Consider the following 6,348-nt stretch of genomic DNA (forward strand, 5'->3'; position numbering starts at 1 on the left):
CTATCTGACAGACTGACACTAGTCACAACTTTGTCTTCCATACTGTAGCGCACCCAGCATGGGGCTAAGGGGGCTCAAGCCCCCCCCAAACTCGCCACTAAAAATGAAGTTTTTGCATGTTCTCAATTTATATATTTTGCTTACAGGTTAGGTATGAATAAGACACAACAGGGCTGAGCATTATAACAATATATTTTACATATTTACAAATAGTTTTAACAGTTGAACGCTTTCGGTTTAACTTAAGCCCTCCTTAGGAATCCGAAAATATTTATAAAAATGTAATAAATTTCAACTTCTAGAAGGTAAAATTACATTAGGAAAAGACAACTATATAAATAACTACAAAAAAATTTGCACCACAGGAAACGTGATACATCAAGTAAATGTTGAAGAGAATGGACACGCCTCCAGCAAATAATTGTTTGTTTAAATTTGGGTTGTAGCGTTTGATTAAAAGTGCTTTCTAGATTTTGGTGTCAAATTGAGATTTGCCTTTGCGCAAAATTTTAAATGAGTCGGCAGAGAATTTTTGATCAAAGCAAAAAGAATATTCCATGATATGGTCTTTGATGGCACTTTTCTTTAACTCCCTAAAGTTCAGATGCTCCTGTAGCCTACTCTCGTGGTCAAATGTCTGTGGACATACCGATGTACGTCAATGCCGAATCACACGGACATGTAAAACTGTATAAGACATTTGAGCAGAGAGACGAAGGCGTCTGGGGCTTTAGTTGAAAATACAAACTGAATTTGAATGTTTTGTAAGTAGGAAAAACGTCCACATCAAATTTTTTGTTTAGGCTACAAAATTAATGTTTTGTTTGAAACTGTTTTCGTGCTAGTTGTTGTTTTCGCACTTGTTTGTGTTGGCAAACGGAAAGCTAATTCTATTTTGTCATACATGACGAAAAAGTCAAAATTTATAGAAGATTGCAAGAGTGGACGTAGGGATGAGGCAGTGGCGTCGCCAAGGGGTTTTTTAGGGGCTTTCAACACCCTCTTTGGCACGCGTGTGACGTCACCATATTGAGAATGATGCTTTTAAACTCTTTATGTCTTTAAAACAGTTTGCCTAATTTTAAACGAAACTGCATTAAAAAAGCGAGTTTTGCCAATACCAAACATTCAAATATCTCAGCCAGAAATTAGCAGCAAGAAAAGATAGAGACTCAGCTTTATTTCCGAAAAATGCCGAAGAAGACATGATCTTATCCTTTTGCTATGCCACCGGAAAGCACCATTTTATAGGAATATTCATACCCACATTTTTGTTGAAAATGCTCTCAGAATGCACCAAATTCAAAGTAATTTTTCAAAATTTTCTGGGGGTGGCCCCCAGACCCCCCGCCGCTGGATTTCGTCTTAGGTAAACACGCCGTCCAAAATCCCTGGCTACGCCACTGGATGAGGATGCTGATGGTGCTAGTAGCATGGGGTTCACTAAGCCAACTTCTAATTTGATTGAGAGAACAAATCCTGATGTATCGGCAACCGGTGGGTTGTAAGTGCCTTTAAATATTAATCAAAGGGATTAGCATTGGCCTATTGTCACTGTCACTATTGTCGCAAATCACTCAGCCGACATTTCTGAATTAGCCCCCCCCTAAAATTTTTTCTGAGTGCGCTACTGCTTCCATATCCATAACCTATCAGCTTAAACCAAACTAAAAACGAGCACACCACGATTTAGGCATGCCCTTCAGTTGGACGGAATAAATGAAAAAACGGATAAGCTTCGGATCCCCTAAGTCCAATATCCCTAACTTGAGTTTTCATGTTAGCATTTTGATTGGGTACTTGTTAGCTTTTTGAAAGCATTGTATAGGTGAGTGGTTTAATCAATCAATCACTGGTTTATTTTTTTCACAAAATATCACATCAAATGCACTGGTACATTACATAAAAGTGAAATAGGAAAGAAGCGAAAGACCTTATGAGGTCACCAAGTCAGCCTCCACCTGGGCGATCCTATAAGGCAAAACATAATTACCACTTGGTGAAAGTGTTAAAATGTTGTTTGTTAAAGCATTTGTGAATTCACTTTTTTTTGCACTTCTAAACTGTTTTGCTATGTTATGGCTATACATTTAAAAATAATAGGTTAGTGAAATTTCAAATGCCAATTGTAATTTTTGGAAAAAATTGCTTCCAAATGTAGGTAACCAATTTAAAATTCTCATAATTTTGTCAATTCTTGTCCGATATAAAAAATTGTATGAACTCAATGTGATAAGCATGTCAAATTTTGATACCAGCTTCTACTGTGTGATATAAGATCTGGGTTGAATGACTCATACGCTTCATGACCGTTGCCAGTATGTTTAGAAATCGTTAACACTTTTGGCTTTCATTGCAAGCAAAGGTGTAGCTATGACTTGATAGACCTGTGTTTGCTCTTATTTATATTTGTATTGTTTTCTCAACTGGTGAGAAAATCTAGTGAAGTGAACCACCTTTCCATATCAGTGCAGTTAACATACACACTATATTATCATAAGTCTGCTTGCCAATAAGGGGCTCAAAATCTTTTTTGCCCCGGGGGCCCACAAAGGGCTTAACACAGCACTGCACTTCAGCTTTCTGGTGGTCAAATAGCCACTTCAGCCACCAAACAGTAAAATAAGATTTTAGTTTAGTCTAGTATAGTGATTTCCCTAACCATGAATATTACCCGAAACACGAATTTCAAAATAAACAGGTTAATATTTGTTTAAACTCAAACTGAAATGTCACAGGTAAGAAGATTGCTATCCCTGTTTCTGCACTAAAAATTGCATTGTGCTGCACTAAAAACTGCACAAAACCGCTTTTCAGATTGCAGCAATCAGCAAAGGCTTGATCGAGGCCCAAACACCTTTCCCAAATCAAATTGAAAACTTTCTGACTGTCTGCACTACCTTTGCTGTAAATTCTCTTCTGGTAAGCCTAGAATACTCTAGCGCCATGTGACAAATAAAAGTTCAAAAAAGTAACCGCTAGATAGAGATAGTAAGTTTTGCGGTTCAAGAAATTTTAAGATTGCGCAAGATTTGTTAAATGACCATGCTTAAACGACATCAATAAAAGTTTGTACACAACCTTTATTTTCATAACATAGTCGAAGGGGGCCCGAAAATAAATTGGTACCGGGCCCGAGAAATCCTGTCAACGGCCCTGTTCCATTGTTTATACGACGTTGGCCAATGTAGCCAATCTGCTTTGTGAATAAAACGAAATGTCTCAAGCACATGAAAACAATAAGGGTGTTTCTGTTGACTGAATACTGTGAAAGGCTGCAGTCTAAAATCACTCAAAGCACTTTTCGAGCAGTTTAGTTCAATCCATGCTTCACAATGAAACTTACTTCAAATTTGAAGTATAGATTTGTGTGGTAACAAAAGCACAAAATTAAATTGAGAAATTGGTGATGAATGAATTATGTAAACTTTTCACAGCCTGAAGCAATCAGTACGACAATAGTTTGAGACGGTCTTTCAACGTCAAACAATGTTACTTTAGCAAAAATATTAGTCAAAAAGAAATAATTCCATCGATGCAAATTTGTTTAGTTTTGAATCGATATTTTTAATCTTTTTCTGCAGTATCACTAAATGGCAAAAATAAAAATAAACGTATTTGTTAGAATGTTTACTTCATGTTGATTCAGCGTTGCTGAATGTTATTCAGCAAAAAAAACCTTTAAATTTATCTGAATTTGGGTTTTTACTTGTTTGAAAATAGTAGAAATATCATCGAAAATGTCATTGTTATTTCAAATATTTGCTCTTCAAAGATGCATGGGCGTGTGGTCTATTTTTAAAATAGGCTAATTGTGCAAAACTGTGTATACCGCTAGTTGCGTTATATGTCCTTCAACTCAGTTTTACAATCCAATTGTTTTTGTGCATCAGCTTCCTCTCTACTATAATCAGTAGACGAGCAACTTTGTTTTTTGCAAAAATTCAAAACAAGTAGGCTGCATACTTCTAAACCTGGTAATGTGCTCTGTCCCATTATAGATTGTAGAACAAAACATAGTCGAAAGCTGGTTTATCGCACTTTTAAAAAGTTGTATGTTGAGTAGTAGGCTACCATAAACCACTGAATATATGATTTATCAGCAAATATAACAATTGAAAACACGCAGTGATGTATTGGAAACTAAAAAACGCAAATGAAGAAAAATCATCTTTTTGTTCAAACCAAATTTATTTTAGAGTAATCTATGCAAGAACTCCTCTTCACAAATGTATTTGCATTTGTGAAGAAGAAATCAACGATCATGCTGCTAAAAGTGAAACTCTATTTATTGCTATGCAAGAATGTTCGTCATTTGATCGTTTATATGACGTTGCTAAATGTAGCCGATCTGCTTTGGAAATAAAAGTAATCTCTCCCTGATGATGTTTTAGTTGACTGAGCAGTGCAAAAGTCTGCAGTCAATCATTACTCCTAAAACTTTTCCATTGGAGCGTTCCAAATGCGCTTTCATAATTATATTTAGGCCTATACAGTGTTCAAACAATAAAAAGTTTAAAGTGGAATTGGGCAGGACATATCATGCGAACAACTGACAACAGATGGACAAGAAGAGCTACTGACTGGATACTGCTTGACAATAAACGCAAAAGAGGGAAACAGAAAACAAGATGGCGAGACGAACTCTACCAACTCGACAAACACTGGACACAAACGTGCAAAGACAGACAAAATTATAACGATATGGGGAAGGCCTTCATCCTGCAGTGGAACAACAATGGCTGATAATGATGATAAATGATACAGTGTAGGCCTACGTTAACGTTTGGAAATTTAAGGTGAGACTGATTGAGCAACAAAAAAACTCCGTAACAAATTGTGATCGAGAATAAACCAAAACTTTCGTAGCCAAAGCAATTGCATTAGTTTTTGAACATAAAGCTGATGTTAGTTTAGAGATGAGATTAGCTCAATACTTCTAATGAAGTTTCAACCTTTGTCATTTTTGTTGTACGAAGCTCCAACAGCTAATGAAACTAACTTTTCCTCTTTTTATGTAAACTAAAATGTGCAGAGCATACTTGAAGACTAGTCAAAAAATGACAAGTTTCATATGACATAAAAGTCTTCTTTCTGACCTCCGTAAGGCCATAAAAATAAATTAAAAATATGCAGTAAAATTATGGTTACATTTAATCTTTGTATTTATTTATTACACTAACGTTATATTTTTTTTACATTTATATAGTATTTACCAACCATTTTGTTTATCATAAAATTTGGAGGGTTACTTTAGTTGCATAGCCTAATTTTTGATATAGGGAAATTGTTGCTAGAAGCCGATTACAAAATTGTGACAAAGTTGAGTTCAAACTTCATTCACTTTTGTTAACGAAAACACAATTCCCACGAGATCAACTGCATTTGTTCATAAACGCCAGTCCACTTGTTATGGTTCACTGATTTTTCTGAACAATACATTGCAACACATCTGATATCAAGCAGTGCGAAAATTTGACGTCGGGACCAATTTTCTTCCGACAACTGCTGACGCAAAATCCAGCAGTGGAGTTAATCCCCCTTCAATTTCACACTGATTAGTTTTTTACTAGTTTTGCAGACAATTTTGGAAATAAGGTGTCAAAAACTGCAAGTAACTAAAAAACTATACCTACTACTACCATGGCCACCTGGAGATGCGGCCTGATTTGTCACATTTTGCAGATTTTGATTACAGCTACTGCTAGTGTTTGAGATGCTTTTTGAGAGACATTTTCTGAGACTTTCTGAGATGTTCTGACGAATTGCGTGAAAGTCGTTAATTTCATCAAAAGCAGAGCTGTAAACCACCGTACTTTTAAAGCGCTCTGTCAAGAAGTAGGGTCAGATTACGGAGTACTTTTGTATCATTCTGAGGTAGCCTACGTTGGTTATCTAGAGAAGTTTTAAAACGACTGCAGCAGCTAAAAATGAGGTATCAACTCTTTTGAAAGGAAAAGGAAGTCCCCTCTCAAATTTGTTCGAGAGTAAAAGTTTTCTATATGGCATGGCCTACTCAGCCGATATTTTCGGTCATATTAACAATGTTAACCGTAGCATTCAAGGACCAGGTGTGACAATAATTGATGCAGCTGAAAAACTGAAAGCGTTTTTAGCCAAGTTGCCGGTTTGGAAACGCAGATTGGAAGCAGGTAATTACGCTAACTTTCCAATGTTAGAAGATCTTATCTTGATGGATGAAACTCAAAGAGAATGTACTCTTTTGATTTCTATGAGAGAAAGATTTTGCGCACACTTGGAAACCCTGCAAATGTCATTTCAACGTTATTTTAATTTAGAATATCTGCCGAACGAAGTTGAAATGTGGATTCGAAATCCTTTTCTTTT

This window comes from Aplidium turbinatum, chromosome 12 (assembly GCF_918807975.1).
Source record: "Aplidium turbinatum chromosome 12, kaAplTurb1.1, whole genome shotgun sequence".
In the NCBI taxonomy this organism is placed as follows: Eukaryota; Metazoa; Chordata; class Ascidiacea; order Aplousobranchia; family Polyclinidae; genus Aplidium; species Aplidium turbinatum.